At 44.1% G+C, this 17,625-nt stretch overlaps 1 protein-coding gene across 5 annotated transcripts in view; it reads left to right on the top strand.

The window, feature by feature from the left end:
- Window positions 1-17,625, top strand: part of MYO1A (myosin IA) — a 141,659-nt gene that overhangs the window by 11,168 nt on the left and 112,866 nt on the right. Inside the window, exon 1 of one of the 5 annotated variants that reach the window (XM_088473195.1) lies at window positions 12,142-12,297. The exons of the other annotated variants lie outside the window; for them this stretch is intronic. The gene's annotated coding sequence lies outside the window, so the exon portion shown is untranslated. Of the gene's footprint in view, window positions 1-12,141; window positions 12,298-17,625 lie in introns of those variants that run through there. 5 annotated transcript variants of the gene reach the window in all.

The raw sequence follows: 17,625 nt of genomic DNA, 5'->3' as shown, positions 1-17,625 counted from the left end.
ATAATCTATGTGCAAGTCATCGCAGCAGTGGCGCACTTTACGGCAGCCTGGATTCGCCTAAGATTGCTTGCTCCAAGCAAATTTATGCGAAAAATAGGCTGTGGTCGGTAGCGAAGGGTGCGAGTTGCGGTGCTGTTGCCGGCGTTTAAACGCTGTTGCAACGGCACATTGAACCTTTCACAGGGCATGTCAGTACCGCCCATGGGACTTGGACCGGCATCGCAGGCTGGGATTACCACAGCAACCATTGTAACGGGTGCTCCTTTGATCAGGATGCAGGAGCTGAAGCTTCACGTAGCCTGACCGGATGCTGGTCACATAAGAGGCCAGGAATCTGTGTCCTCGTTTTTCCGGGAATGGTGACCAGCCATGTCCCCGCTCTGCCCTCCAAATGCCGCAGCATGTCAATCATGCTGTGGCTTGGAGGGTCTGCGAGCATAATTACAGGACCCATTCTGTACACACCCACCTGCATATTCGTTGAATATGCATGATGATGATTAATATAGAGGTGTTCAGTATTCCTGGGTGATCTCAGCCCAATGTGTGTGCAATCTATAGCTCCCAGGACATTAAGTGTGCCTGAAAGACTATAGAAAGCTACCGTACTTTTATGTTACTGTGACTCCTGGCTGGGAAACCAGATGAAGATGATGCAGAGAGGGGTCAATGCAGCCATTACTAGTGAGAGGTGCCTACTAAGGGTAGGCTGAGAAATACCTAACACACTCCCAGACACTGACTGAAAGGAGCCAGTGGTAAAAAAATGCAGAGCACACAGCAGGTTGTGTACATATGATATGGCACCTGACCATGCAGTGCCTGGCTCAAGCTGAGTCTTGAAGAGGTCATACAGTATCCGGTTGGAACGGTTGAGGTGAAACACCACCATTTAAGGCATTGAGATTTAACCGCCCACAGAAGAACCTTGGCCTGCATGGGCTCTACAGTACCTCTACGGTCCTCAATAAGCTGCTATTGTTCTTCTGCTTCAGGCTCCTGGGTCCTCTCAGTCAGGTGGTGATTTGCATACCGCAGGGAAATTGCCGGCTTTGCATATCCTGGATTAGTCATTATTCCTACAGCACATGCTTGTGAACACATTTAAAAGGGGGGCAATTAAGTTACAAGCAATAGAATGCTCTTTAGAAGCTCAAATCACCTGTCTGTTATTAGTATATTATTTTGGGAATTTTGGGTTCGATTATGTGTGGGATTTGTGTTCGATTTTCATAGTGAATGTTAGTAAACCTGGGGATCCAATGTTCTATGTAAAAATACTAATGTTTTGGCAATATTCTATTTGAACGGAATTCGGTTTTATACTCGAATTTACAGTCGATTTTGCCTTTAGTAAATCTCTGATATGCAAACTCGAATGAAAATCGAATTCAAATACACCATAAATCAAAACAGAAGTTTAGTAAATATATCTCTAAGTCATCTGGGGAACCTTTTCACTTGTATGTATTTCTTTAGTTAAGTGTTCTCCCACCATGTTTTCAATTTCGAAATTAAAGTATTCTCCTATTTACGGAGGTCTGGCATGAGTGAGGTGAGTGGATCGGTATAGCATCTTTTTCGCTCTAATGTGTGTCTTAGTCGCAATTTGATATGTGACACTTGTAACTTGTATATCTTTGTTAGACTGATTCTGAATCTGACAACAGAACTTGGTGTGAAGAATAGTCGATTGGATGCATCGTAGCACTTTGTATACAGATAATCAGTGCAGTTTCGTGAAGCTATGAGAACTCAGATGCATAATTGCTCGCATTTGAGGCCATACTCTGATGGACAATCTGCACCTAGCATGGGCTGATGTAAGCTTTGATGATCAAAGTAGGCAACTCAGTCCTTGCACATTCAGACGCACAGCTGTACACCAGGGAGGGGCTTGTAGCAGTATTTGCATAAAGTCACAGAAGCAATACGGGCAAAAGATGCACACATGTACGCTGCAGCATCTGACTCAGAATCAGGCCCTTTGTCCTTCTATGCAGGGTTGGACTAGCCCACCAGGGTACAGAGAAAATCCTCCTGTTGGCTGTGGGCATTAGCTCCTGCCAGTGATTGGAATGTCATTTTAGCTCTGCATTCATTCACTAAGTTACAATTAAGTCATCCCAGTGGTAAGAGCTTAGATAAAATATGTATGATTGCTAAAACTTTGATAGGTGCTGTAGGAAGAGTTATATAGCAGCTATACAAATAAGGGGGTCAGCCTACAAAAGAATACACATATGTAATAAAAAGACGAGGGCTGTATAGCACTAAGGAAATCTAAACAACATTAAAATAATTAGCATACAGCTTGAAAAAAGTACATTAAAAAGGTACAGTATAATATATTTACTATGGAATTAACTATGGTAACACAATTAAAACATAATACATATAAATCATATAAAACACAGTTCAATGGAATTTAGTCAAAATCTGACAAGATGTTGTAGTGGGCCACTGGTATGTCCAAAAAGTGGGTACACAATAATAATATATGGCGGACCAGCCGCAAATGGAAAGATCAATAGTTAATAGGTGTTAGAAGATGTGAGGTATATCCTGGTGATTTCCAGTTAAGATAGTTATATTCCCAGCTCGTGGTGGAAGACGTCCGTCCAGTCTTTAGCAAAAAAGCTAGCAGTTGGTGATAGCTGTAAATGCTGGATATCCCCAAATTACTGCTTTTCAATATTGATCCAGAAAAGGAAGGACAATTGGCTCAAAGGTGTCCAGTGGATAAAGTGCTTAACGTGTTTAGTTGTGGAATTAGACCCACAAATTCTTCAGTAGCTGTATATCCCTCTTCTTTTTTATTACATAAGAGCTTCGATAGTTGATATATTTTTACAATGGCTGTATTCTGCCTTTACTAGACCTAATGCAGTTCTCATTGGGTTTAAGACACTGGCCAGCCAATATCGGGGTCCACTAATGTACAGTATATTAATGTGGTATATATAAACAGGATACCATCATGTGGTTAATTATTATACATATGTTAAGCTATACTGTATTCCCAGGATCATGGTGTATTCATTACTGTGCATCGCTGTTATCAATCAGGTACATTAGCATGCCTGTACTAACAGTACTTAGTTTATATATTTATAAAGGGGCTTATACCATGCACTCTCTATGGTTAGTGAAGCCTTTGTTGTGGCTGGCGACATCCCTTAAGTATGAGCCCCAACCACTAGAGTCCCCTGGTGGGCCCTTCATGCCTCAGTCCGACAATGGATGGAGCATTGAATGTATGCCTGCAAAATGTATCTTGGAGTTCTTCCACTGCGCATGCTCTAGAAACAAGCATGCACAAGTACGGGCAAAGCAGAGGCCAATGCATTTCAGTCATCACTTATGACTGAAGAGGCAAAACTGGGCTTGTATTGGGGCCTGTGGCTTATCTCTAATGGGTTCAGGGAGTGCCCACACTCTGCACCCATGATTAATATTCACCTCTCCAGAGTCCCCTGTCAGTAGCACTGCACAACTTACCCGGAAAATGGTGCAGTGAGCATTTTCTCATCGATTTCCGCATGTGCAGTAGAAAAATCACTGTGAACATGGGGCAGGTGCCACGTTTCCAGAGACATGCGCAGTAGACTCTGGCACAGTGCCAGCTTCTACTCCTCTGCACCGACTGCTAGAGAGGAAGAGGCCCACCCAGAGACTGTCTCTTTATATGTCCCTGAACGGGGCATTGTCACAAAGTTCAGTGAGGACATCTAGGGTGCTTTTTCCTGCGGACCCCTTTGATTTGTGGACGCACAATTAACGCTGTACACCTTGAGACGCATGATGGCAGATTACTGAACCCCCATTACATCGGGTAAGAGACAGGCCGTCTGTGATCTCTTCACTATACCGCGGCTTATACCGAGTCACTACTTGCTTACTGTGAGGTACTGGTTGATTGTAAGGACAGGTCTTCTGTCATCCCCTATATCAAACTGCCGCTCATACGAAGTCACTGCTTGCTACTTGTGAGACACCTGCCAATTGCAAGGATACATTATAGCATGGACTAAGGGTAAATTTACTAAGATTCAAGTTTGGTCGAGATGACAATCTCGGATGAGTTTAGGCATGATTTTCATGTAGCAAATTTACTAAAGACAAACTCTGGTGAGTTTGAGAGATTTCTCTCTTCTCACTCGTGAGATCGCAAACTCGAAACAACTCACCATCAGGCAAACTCGGAGTACTTTTCATGTAAAAGATGCTACTCAGGAATTTATCGAGAATCGAGATTCAATATTGGGTGAGATTGAAGCAAACTCGCAGAGAAATTGAAGTTTCAAACACTCCACCTCCTGAGCTGCGAGTTTTGCAGAAACATACACAGATCAGTGTGATTTGTGTATGTTTCTGCATGTGTACCTAATTTAAATTGTTTTTATTAAAAAAATTACGTAGGTTCCCCCCCAAAAGCATAACCAGCCACGGACTGCTCAGCCATTCCAGGTTCTTAAAATTACATCGAAGAAAATGAGCAGGGCCAGTGCTAGTTTTAAATATAGAGGGGGAAAAAATGTGTAGGGGTCCCCTATATTTAAAACCAGCATCGGTCCCAAACTGACTGGAGTGTAATGCCACAGCCAGGAGACCCTATCACCGGGGCTTCCTGGCCAAAGCATTCACACCCCCAGCCGGTCAGCCCAAGCTGGGGATCTCAGGGGATGTGGGGACCCCACCCAGAAGGGGTCCCCTCTCTCCTGAAATCCCAGGCTTGGGCTGAAGCCCGGGGCTATTCCCCACACCCCTGGGCTGTGGGCATGGGGGTAATAATGTGTTAAATAGTTATAAACTATTGTATTTTATAGTGGAACTACAGGTGCCAGCATGCCTGCCCTTTTGCACTAGTGGAACTACAAGTGCCAGCAGGCGGGCGGCATCCGTACTTCCACTGTAAAATAAATAGTTAAAAAAAGACAGTACACACACACCGTCTAAAGTAAAACTTTATTACACACCTACCTACCTCACTCACACATACTTACCCGTGCCAGCTGGTCAGTCCACTTCTCCCATGTAGAATCCATTTGGAGTAACTGGAATAAAGATCTTATACTCACCTCCATCCTCGCACTGCTCTCCGTAGCATCCAGGGGACTTGGCAACAACAAACCGAATAACTGAACCCATACGGACAAGTATTGGTATGTGTTGGCATACATACCAATATTTCGCGAATGCCAGCTGACTGGCCGCCTCAGGAAATCCCATGGCCCACCAGCCAATCAGAGGCTGCTTTACATGTAGTGGCCACTCATTGTCTGGTATCCACGTGAAACCAACCAGTGAACGCTATATGTAAACCTGTAGTTCCACTGTAAAATACAATAGTTTATAACTATTTAACACATTATTACCCCTGTGCCCACAGCCCAGGGGTGCGGCGAAGAGTCCCGGGCTTCAGCCCAAGCCTGGAGTTGGGATCTCCCCTAAGCTGACCGGCTTGGGGTGTGAATGCTTTGGCCATGGAGCCCCGGTGATAGGATCTCCTGGCTGTGGCATTAAACCCCAGTCGGTTTGAGTCCAGTACTGGTTTTAGATATAGGAGGACCCCTACACATTTTTTCCCCCTATATTTAAAACCAGCACTGGCCCTGCAGCCAGGTGCGGGTTCCTAAATTACGGGGGAACCCTACCCCGTAATTTTAGGAACCAGGACTGGCTGAGCAGTCCAGGGCTGATTATGCTTTTGGGGGGGACACTACAGTACATCATTTTTTTTTTACATTTAACCCTTGTTTAACAGGTAGACCACACAAACAGTCTTCACATATCTCACTGATATGTGCAGGCTGCTTGCTCGGGGAGTTTTGCAGAGAGAAAACACTGCAATCTCGGGTGAGTAATCTCATCTAAACTTGCTACTTGGGGGAGAAATCTCGATCTGCTTCACCATCGGCCATCTCACTTTCAGCTAAACTCACTTCTTAGTAAATTTGCGAGTTTAAAAAAAGGAAAATCACCTGAGTTTCAGCTAGGCAAATCGAGTTTAAAAAAACCCAAACTCGATCAGATTCGATTCTCAATTGTTAGAGTTGCCGGCTGATCTCTACCATAAGATAACAAACACAATGGCTACTGCAGAGAATTAGTACATACCCTGTGTCTTAACACTAACACTTTAAGCTAAGAAACTGGACCAGTGGACTCACCATATCTTAGGAAGGACCCTGGGAAGTATTCCGGCTCTATGTATTCTTCTGGAACTTTTTTCCTCACAGGTGTATGATTAATACTCAGGAGTGTTGTGCAATCATATTCTCTCCTGCTAATTGAGTTTAAGGAGGTGAACATACTCATTGACTCTGTGGATAAATGCAACTGGGATATACAGTCAGGTGCATAAATATTGGGACATTGACAGAATTTTCATATTTTGGCCTCTATTCACCACCACAATGGCTTTGAAATGAGACAAACAAGATGTGCTTTAACTGCAGACTTTCAGATTTAATTTGAGGGTAATTACATCCAAATCAGGTGAACGGTGTAGGAATTACAACGGTTTCTATATGTGCCTCCCACTTTTTAAGGGGCCAAAAGTAATGGGACAAACTAAACAATCCTAAATCTAACTTTCACTTTTTAATACTTTGTTGCAAATCCTTTGCAGGCAATTACAGCCTGAAGTCTGGAACGCATAGACATCACCAGACTCTGGGTTTCATCCCTGGTGATGCTCTGCCAGACCTCTACTGCAAATGTCTTCAATTCCTGATTGTTCTTGGGGCATTTTCCCTTCAGTTTTGTCTTCATCAAGTGAAATGCATGCTCAATCGGATTCAGGTCAGGGGATTGACTTGGCCATTGCATAACATTCCACTTTTTAGCCTTAAAAAAACTCTTTGGTTGCTTTTGCAGTATGCTTCGGGTCATTGTCCATCTGCACTGTGAAGCGCCGTCCAATGAGTCCTGAAGCATTTGACTGAATATGAGCATATAATATTGCCCGAAACATTTCAGAATTCATTCTGCTGCTTTTGTCAGCAGTCACATCATCAATAAATACAAGGGAACCAGTTCCATTGGCAGCTATACATGCCCACACCATGACACTACCACCACCATGCTTCACTGATGAGGTGGTACGTTTTGGATCATGATCAGTTCCTTTCCTTCTCCATACTCTTCTCTTCCCATCACTCTGGTACAAATTGATCTTTGTCTCATCTGTCCATAGTATGTTGTTCCAGAACTGCAATGGCATTTTTAGATGTTGTTTGGCAAACTCTAATCTGGTCTTCCTGTTTTTCTGACTCACCAATAGTTTACATCTTGTGGTGAACCCTCCATATTCACTCTTGTGAAGTCTTCTCTTGATTGTTGACTTTGACACAAATACACCTACCTCCTGGAGAGTGTTCTTGATTTGGCCAACTGCTGTGAAGGGGTTTTTCTTCACCAGGGAAATAATTCTTCTGTCATCCACCACAGTTGTTTTCCATGGTCTTCCGGGTCTTTTGGTGTTGCTGAGCTCTCCAGTGCGTTCTTTCTTTTTAAGAATGTTCCAATCAGTTGATTTGGCCACACCTAATGTTTTTGCTATCTCTCTGATGGGTTTGTTTTGATTTTTCAGCCTAATGATGGCTTGCTTCACTGATAGTGACAGCTCTTTGGATCTCATATTGAGAGTCGACTGATTCCAAATCCACATGTCACACCTAGAATCAACTCCAGACTTTTACCTGCTTAATTCATAATGAAATAACGAGGGAATAGACCACACCTGTCCATGAAACAGCTTTTGAGTTGATAGTCCCATTACTTTTGGCCCCTTAAAAAGTGGGAGGCACATATAGAAACCGTTGTAATTCCTACACCGTTCACCTGATTTGGATGTAATTACCCTCAAATTATATCTGAAAGTCTGCAGTTAAAGCACATCTTGTTTGTTTCATTTCAAAGCCATTGTGATGGTGAATAGAGGCCAAAATATGAAAATTCTGTCAATGTCCCAATATTTATGCACCTGACTGTGGGCCTGATTCAGAGCCGGACGCTATTTGCGCTCGCTCGTTCTGAAAAAAGGGGTGGCTATTCAAATGAACCGTTCGCTCTTTGCGGTCTGTTCACGCCTCTAGGTCTGAACGAGCTAACAAAACTTGCGGTAGTTTTTTGAAAAAATACGCCCCCTGGCCGCTCGCATCCTACGTCATGTCCGCTATTTATTAGATTAATCGAGTACATCGACCAGCGTATGAACTGCTCGCTATTCTTGTGGTTGGTTTTTGCTACCACAATCTTGCGAGCAGTTCTGGCTATAAAATAACCCAGTGACGTGGTCAATGACGCTGCTGTATTAATTATGCACACCCTTAAAACGCCCGTTTTGACCTTTAAGCACGCCTGCGTTCGGATCTCCACTCCTCGTTTTCAAGCACCTTCCCCTGTTACCACCCACATACGCCTCATTCTGTCACTCAAAATAGCAGGCATTCGCTATTTAGCGAACAAACGATTTTCACCTGCACTGACTGGTTCGCGCATGCGTATTATGATCCGTACGCATGCGCAGTTGGGCAAACATCGCTCGGAGCGAACGAGCGGCCGCTTACGAGCGGCTCTGAATCAGGCCCTGTATGTGTATACCCTATTTTATTTATATAAATATTTATTTTGTCCGTTAGGATCTATTTATTGGTCATCATTTTTATGATTATTGAAATATTTTAATGTTAATGCTTAGTATAATAAATTACAGCTTACTAATTTATGTGTCTGTTGGCGTTAACTTTAAACACGCACCCTGTGTTTTGCACTTATTTTTCAGACATGTTGACGGAACTTTGGCTATGCAGAGTTGGATGGAAGCATAAATAATCCTATCATCAACTATAGACTGTTGCATGTGCTCCCTAGTGATGATGATGATTATTAAACCAAATGTACGAATAGGGAGTGGGTGCAGTGCAATTATGTGTACAACTCTGCATAGAGGATGTGCAATCATTTTCATGCATGCAATGCAGGAGCATCTACGGTTGATTTACCTTCAACTTAGCATTGGGCCCCCATGTTCACACAGAAAATGCCCCCATGCAGAGCAGGATTTAGACCTCATGGGGCCCTAGGCAAGATACCGGATTGTTTGAGGCCCCCTCAAATAATCCTTTGCATATATTACAGTAGATATATCGCTAGAGCAGGATACACACATCAAATTATATACACTCATCATAGTTATATAATATATCGGACGTAGTCATTATACCGAAATGCGGCATCCCAGCTGAAGAAATCCCGGCGCCAGAATACCCCTACCCGGCTACAAGACCGGCGCCGGAATCCCGACAGTAGGTGACATCTTGACACCAAAATCCTGACAGCCAGGATGCCGAATATAAGTGTGGCGGGGCTGGTTAGGACTTAGCCGCGGGTAGGGAAAGTTAGGTTTAGGTGTCACCATGGGGGAAGGGGGGGTTAGGTATCTCCGGGGGTAGGTTAGACACCACTGGGGGGGTTAGGTTTAGGAAGTAAGGGGGGAGGTTTAGGTACCTAGGGGGGAAGGTTAGGTTTAGCCACTAATGGTGAGGGTTAGGAAAGTGTGGGGGGAGGGTTAGTGTTAGGATGTAGAAACAGAGGGTTAGGGGGACATGGGGGAGGGTAAGTATACTTACCCGACCCTTGTACTTGATTCAGTGACACTACTGCAATATATGCAGTTATTAGCAAGGCAAAACATCAAGTATGACAAAGATTCAAACAGAGGTAGAGGGGAGGAATGGGGAACATACAGAGGGAGATGGGAGTAAAGGAGGGACAAACAGGTAGATGTGAGTAAAGGGGACAAACAGAGGTAGACTGGAGGATAGGGAGACAAACAAATAGACGGAAATATGGAAACAAAGGGGGACAAACGGGAAGAAGGAAAAGGGGGAATAACAGGTATACTCAGCAAATATATATTTATATATATATATAGTATTCATACAATTTAAACAGCATATACACACACAGAGTATATAAAACATATATATATATATATATATATATATATAACAAAAACAAAGGTAGAGCGGGCTGGGCTATTTAACACAATAGGATTTATGTTTCTTCCATTTAAACTTACCCAGCTCTCTGTGTCTTAGCTGGGTGTTTGAGTTGGTGGAGTGGATGTCTCCCGCGGTACCCACATCCAGGGATGCCGGAGGAGGCTGTCTTCTCCACTGCGGGATGGGGGGGGGGGGGAAGAGAGGAGGCAGCTTGCTACAATGCAGGGGGCAGGGGGTCGATGCCGGAGGAGGGGGCTGTCAGCTATACTGCGGGGTGGGGTAGGAGGCAGCACTGTGGAGGGGAAGCTGAGGTGGTCACTACCGGAGGAGGGGACTGTCTGCCACACTGCGTGGGGGGGGGGAGAGGAGGCAGCTTACCACACTGCGGGGGGGGTCGATGTCAGAGGATGCTAGCTACACTGCGTGTGGTAGGTGACTCGAGGTGGTCAATGCCGTAGGCAAGGGCTGTCTGCTACACCGATGGGGGGGGCCAGCTTGCTACACTGTGTGACTGCGGAGGGTGGGGGGGGTGGCTAACGCAGCGCAGGCTGCTTGCGGATTGGTTGTTAGGGTAAGAAGAGGCTGGCTAGATGCTAGGGGTAGGGCCTTGGAACATGCTTCTGCCCCTTGGAACCCAACGGGCCCTAGGCAGGTGCCTAAGTTGCCTATTGGTAAATCCGGCCCTGCCCCCATGTTGGGAACAGTGGGCCTGATTCAGAGCCGGACGCTCTGAACGAACGCCCGCTCTGAATCAGGGTGTTTTTTTTTTGGTGCGTCCTGGACGCTCGCATAGCTGTGGGTTACCACCCACAGCTTATGCGAGCGTCCATGATGATGGTCGCGATGGTCAAGACCATTGCGACCATCGGGCTTGCGACGAGACCCTGCGGTAGGGTCTCGCTGCCGCAAGCCCTGGAGTGATTTTGGCTCTATCAGGGCCAAAATCACTCCCACTGACATCACTAGTGATGTCAGTGGGGCCGGACCCAGACGGTAGGTGTTCCCCAGGGAACGCCTTCGTCTGGGCAGCCACGCCCCGGCACGCCCACCAAAGGGGGCGTGCTGTCACTCACCATCGACAGCACGCACCCTTTGGTGCGAGACCCCGAGCGACGGCTTCCTCGCCTGCGCTCATGAGCGGGTCTGAATGAGACCCCGTATGCAGAGAATGCAGATCAGCTTCTTTTTTGCAGGATTGTGTGGGTGCAGATGAAAATGTGCCTGGAGGAAAGCATAGAACATATACTTTAAAGTCATCTTCACCTAATTGCTACAAAAATCAACATTTTCACCTACTTTTGTAGAAATTAAGTATTGGGGCTCTTCATCATAAAGGTAACGCAAGTGATATCACAGATATCTCCTGCTTACCTTTCACTCCGGATCTGGCCCGGCATCCCCATCCAATTGTATGGTGACCTAAATTTATTAGGCTCCGCAAATTTAATAATGTCGGCGCTTGATTGCGCGCTTGATTCAGAAGGAAAGGAGTCCCAAGTTTCGAAGAGAGATCTTTTTGGGTCCCTCCGGCCCAGTCCAGTTCCTTCCGCTGGACGCCAGGGCTTTGTGGGCATTAGCACCGCGAAGTCAGACTCGGCAGTGCCAATTTTCACTGCTACGAAAGCAGCAGTGGAAAGATCTGTGGAATCAGCTGATTTTTGGATCAGCTATCTCCACACCAAAGCAATGATGAATTGCTCCGGCGTTTGCGGCGAGTCAGAATATTTTACGGTGGCTGTACACCCTTCTATAATTAACACAATGAATAGGCCCCATAGACAGAAATACATGATCTGATAGCTCCTCTCTTTGCACATTCTTATATTATCCCTAGTGTGTTTTATTGACTGTTTCCGGGCTGTGATTGCTGATTAGACTTACTGTCATAATAATGTTAAATTTTTCTTTGATATATATTAATATAAATACTTGAAACTGTGTTAAGACAACTTGAATCTCTGATAAGAACAAGCATTCTGTACGTTAGTTTTTCTGCTATGCAGTTTGCCAGCTATTATGTAGGGGATGTTCCAGTGCAAACTACACAAGGCCGAAGGAAATAGGTGTGGTAGCTAAGGGGCTGAGCTAAGCTCTAAGTGCTGCAAGTCATTAACCAGAGCTGCCAGACACCATGGACAGCTCCCGGTGAGCGCACACACAGGGATCCTGCTCCAGTAACCTTGTGTTCAAGGCCCCTGGGAGTCCAGTACATAATCAGGAGACTACAATTAATACCCACAAAGAGCACAGCTAGGCACTGAATACACATTTATTTAGTAGAAAGGTAAGTGCAGATCTGCAATTATTTTACATTTCCCAAATGACAGAATTATGTGCAATGGGTCCATAGTTCATCTAGAAAAGTGAAATTACTTCCTCTTTGTGGGAGAACATTCAGCTAAAGTATCACATTCCACTCTGGCAGGATCATGAGGAAACTTTGTTACATTACCAGTGTGCTTAGATTTAAATGCTTGTTCCTTAGCATTAAGGATTGAGGTCCCACTGTATATGTATTTTATCTGTACAGTTCTTTTTTTGCTTATTTGTTTATGTCTGTAATATACAATCTCCTGTACGTCCTGATTGACGAGATTTTAAGGGGTAACTCTTAATAGCTTTCCTCTGTAACCACAACATGAAAGTTTACGCTTCTCAGGGGATCTTTTTGTGCTTTTGCTTTCTCTTAATCCCAGTATAGATTCAGCTTTTAGCAGGATTTACCAAATTGCATTTCATTAACTTGAAAATCTAAAGCTGGGTACACACTGGAGCGATGTCGGGCCGATTTGCCAGTTTGTGACGACAAATTGCCTACATCGCTCAGTGTGTACCGCCGATTGCACGCTCCCGTGGTCGCTAACGAGGTTTGGTGCTGCACATCAAACCTAGCAATATCACTAGCGACCTATAATAAGTTAATGAATGACGGAACAGTGATCGTTCCGTCGTTCATGAACTCATTCCAGTGTGTTCGGGCATTACTCGTTCAAGGGCATTCATTCCGATGTCAGAATGAATGCCCATCGCTCCAGTGTGTACCCAACTAATACGATTAGTCATATTGGGCCAGATGTACTAAGCTCTGTAAAGTGCAGAGTGATAAACGACCAGTCAGTTAGCTCCTAACTGTCATGTTACAGGCTGTGTATGAAAAATTACAGTTAGGAGCTGATTGGTTGGTTGTTTATCACTCTTCACTATATCACTGCCCAGAGCTTAGTACATATGCCCCTGTTAGGTATCACTGTGTTCACAACACTATTTATGTGCCCTACATGCTATAAAATGTAAACATAGAAACATAACCCAGCAGAGTCATCTGTGACACATAAATACATAGCTGTGATTCACTGGGCCTACATGGCATCCCTATTGGCAGATGGTGAAACACAGCTGAAGCCCATCAAATATTAGCTGGACTATATCACAAGTCTGGTTTATGCCAAGTCATCAGTGTGTACAGAATGTACTACTGCCCTCTCGCATGTGTAAAATATATGCCTCTTATATGTGCATGTTTCTACACATATGTGCATAGGCCACATTTGTGTGTACACACCAATATTGTACTTGGCATACAGGGTAATATCCCTTCCAGCATCATCCCTTAAAATCATTAATTTTATAATTAATGTAATTTGGTGGGTGGGCCTTTTATTCCTGGATGATATGCTCTTATTATAGAGTCTATTTTATTATTTTATGTGTCTGTAATTTGTTTAAGTTTTGTGAAAAAGCAAATATGTATGTATTGTAAATGTATAAATGTGATATTTGCAGTTCTATAGTAAAAATGTTTGAAAAAATAAGATCATTAGGTTTTTTTTTAGGTGAGTTTTGCCAAGGACTTTCCAGACCTGTCTTTCTTCCATATGTACTCAATAAATAGGACCTGTCAACTTTCACATGACTCATTTTGTCGGTGTCCTGTGATAGAACAGTAAGTGGAACAGACACCTTTATAGATTGAGTTCACAATATCAGATTGTTTAAATACGTAAGTGCTGCACCTACAGTATTGCCATTCCATACAGTGTCCATGCTGAGGCAGACTTTTCCTATATGCTGTATTAGTGCAAAAACTCTGTCAGGGATACTTTCTACAACTGGATAACATATGAACATATGAACTAGCCTCGGAGAGGATACTAAATAGAACTTGATCTTTGATCACTCATGTATTTTTTTATGTATTTATTGCTTGGATATTGCTGATTATTTCTACTTTTTTATTTGAAGGGAAAGATAAGATTAGATTTATTACTCCGGCTTTGGAGTCAAAGGTGGATATAAGTATGAAGCAGATCAGGAATCTGCAGAGTGCTAATATTCTCCTGCATGCTTCACATGAATTAGGGCTGCAAGGAGACATTGTGCCTCTTTCATTCAGCACTTTGTATTACAGTACATATAGAAAACCATTCCCTTTCTTAATATCCAACCCAGTGGCTTAAGTTCATCCCAGATGCCCGGAGGCAAGTTATAATTTGGAGCCCCCCCTAAAAAAAGGGAAAATAAATATGGTGCATTTCTATCTATCTATCTATCTATCTATCTATCTATCTATCTATCTATCTATCTATCTATCTATCTATCTATCTATCTATCTATACGTATGCACAAAAACACTAATACAAAATATGTGAATTTGTTTCTATTAGGCTTATTTACGAAAGTAAATTTGCAGGATATCCCTCCCCCCCCTTTTTCGGGTATATACAGCTATGCGTTAGTCACAGATAAGATAGTGACCTGTATGGTGCAAAAGGCATGAGGCTCAGAGTCCACCTGATGGAGGTAAAAGCCAACTGATGTGGGATGGGGAGCCCTCCTGATACTCCTGATGGAGGGGAAAACCAACTGATGTGAGGGCTTTGAGGACTGAGTTTGAGTCAAGATACTGTAAGACTGCTACTGTGGTGGAATTACAAACAATAAAATACCCAGCAACTTGCTTCACATGCCGGGAAGTTGCTCCACCAAAAGATCTGCCTCCACATTCAGTCACTGGTGCCCCAGGCTGCCGCCTCCCATGCCCTCTTACCCACAGCTCAGTCTGGTGCATCCTTGTTGCCTCCCAACTTCTGGTAAGATCTACAGCTGCCCTTATGCTGGGGCCTGCTGCACAGGTCCGCAGCTAGAGCTGCCACCAGGGAGCAGTGAGGCGGGGAGTTGTGGGTGAGCGGGGGTGCCCGAGTCACACTGGCAGGAGAAGCTGCTGAGGAGCAGCGACATTAATGAGTGGGGACAGGCTATAGATAGATGGAAGTGGTATACAATCAGGAAGTGGAGGGCTAGGTTTAGGGCACCCGGGGGGGACTTAGGGTTAGGCAGCGGGGGAAGGGGGGGTTAGGGTTAGGCACTTAGAGGGGGGATTAGGGTTAGGCACCCCTAAGGTGGGTTAGGGTTAGGGGGGTTAGGTTAGATTAGTTCATACTTACCTCACCAAGATCGGGATTTCCATTGCTGTCGGGCTTCCGCTGCCAAGCTCTGCTGTTTTGTCGGGCTGCCGGGATTCGAACTCCCGGCCATGCGGCAACCGGCATATCATACCGATTCCAAGAAAGTGGCATCTGATGGTCTGACATGGAGCCCTCCAATAGTATATGGTTATGGTAGCTTCTCAGGTGCTGGGAAAAGGTGGCATGTATTGGTGGCCATGACGGTACACTCCAGGCGGCATATTTACAGCCCTAAGTGGGGTGAATTTAATGTGGGCAATGGAGGAGGTGCTGCTTTACTGCTGGCGCCTGGTGGCAGGCGCCTCCATTGTTTCCCATAGTTCTGCCATTGATCCAACCACCGTATTTCATTTGTACCTGTTATTTCAGTAATGTGAGATGTAGCTTTCCTGCTTTACCTTTCACAGACTATGAACTATTTAAAATAGTTACTCACTGAATGTTGCCACATTTCTGAAGTCTGCATATATTTCCAAAGCACTTTGTTTAAGGCCACATTAGGTGATATATTGGGCGATATGTCGTTTTCAGGCAAATTGGAACAACATATTGTTCACATCGCATAGTGTATGCTCAATCGCATGTTCATGTGCGTCGTTAGTGGAGTCATCCCATCTGATGTGCTGCACGTCAGATGAGCGGGTTGGGTATGGGATCCTGGCGGTCAGGATGCTGGCAGTCAGAATACAGACAGCGGCATCCCGGCAGTCAGACTACCGACACCATTTGGTAAGTACCCTAGTGCTAACCCTTAGCACTACCCCTCCCTGCCCAGAACCTGAACCTAACCTCCCCCTCTAGTGCCTAAACCTAACCTCCCCCCCCTGCACCCTAAACCAAAACCCTTCCCTTTAGCGCCTAACCCTTACCCCTAACCCCTGATACTTACCTTCGGGATGCCGGTGGTCATGATTCTGGAGCCGGGATCCCGACTGTCGATATTTTGACCGTCGGCATCCCGTCTGCCGGGATGCTGATTAGCTCCCAGATGAGCCACCCACGCTGACTACAGCATGCAGGTGGTGAAAGTGGGATGAAAGGTTATATTGCATGGTCATACACTGGATCATGCAGTGTGTATGGCCGCCCAATATATTCTTCCATCGGGTGTCGATATGGGCTGAGATACACGTCATTCTGATGTGTACCTAGCATAAAACATATTAATCCATGGCTTGTCTTTTAACTTTCATTTAAGATTATTAATATTAAATGTAAAATTACAAAACCCATATAATACATATAGTAGTCGAGGCACTTTAATTATACAAGGCAACCCTAACTCTAGCACTTACCTAGGTTGCATTGTGGATATTCCATTACTGAATTGGCTACAGTGTCTGTGGTATCGATAAAATTATGTTCATTATGGGTTGTGCTATAAAATATAAAACAAGCCCTTCATTTCATATACATCCTGTAGGCCATTCTAGCTTCCCTGAAATGATCCGACTGATCATATTTTTGTAGATCACTTAATGAAACATTCACATAAATGGAGGTTAAAAGCTTGGAAGGGAAGAGAAAGGAGATAAATGAAAGACTAAAATGCTTTCCTACAAGAAATAGACATTTAAAGGGCAAGTACAAATAGATGATGTAATAAATCAAATCTTGTATGTATATGCTGCCTTCCTATCATCTTTATTTTTCTTTATTTATTGTAAAGAATAGATAAAAATAATGTCATGCAGCCGTTTCCACATTTGTCTCATCATTTTTTTAATATTGATTATATAATCACATTATGCTGCGAAGACAATCATGCTAGATTTGGCCTTATTTAAAACAGTTATAAACATGGACCTGTCACCTACACTTAGAGGATGCATTTATTTGTTGAGTGGAACCAGTAACATCGCTAAGGCTCTTATAACTACTACAACTAAAGAAACTCATTTATTGCAAATATCTGCAAATTACTTCATTTAGATCAAGCATAATGAATATTTCCTACAGATTGTTTCTTACAGCTCATCACCAAACATCCTTTGCTCCACACACCAGTAGCAGCAAGTGCGTGCGGCACCCGTTCACCATTTGCAGCTTCCTGACCTGTGGGATAGCAGGACAGAGCCCTGAATTTGGGGCTGTCCCACCTAAATCAGGACAGTTTTGAGCTCTACTATAGGACCAGTGGTGGAGCT

The sequence above is a fragment of the Taudactylus pleione genome, unplaced genomic scaffold (genome assembly GCF_031769625.1).
Source record: "Taudactylus pleione unplaced genomic scaffold, aTauple2 ptg000130l, whole genome shotgun sequence".
NCBI classification, from domain to species: domain Eukaryota; kingdom Metazoa; phylum Chordata; class Amphibia; order Anura; family Myobatrachidae; genus Taudactylus; species Taudactylus pleione.
Note: the sequence above shows the minus strand (reverse complement) of the source record. Positions and strands in the feature narration are given on the sequence as shown.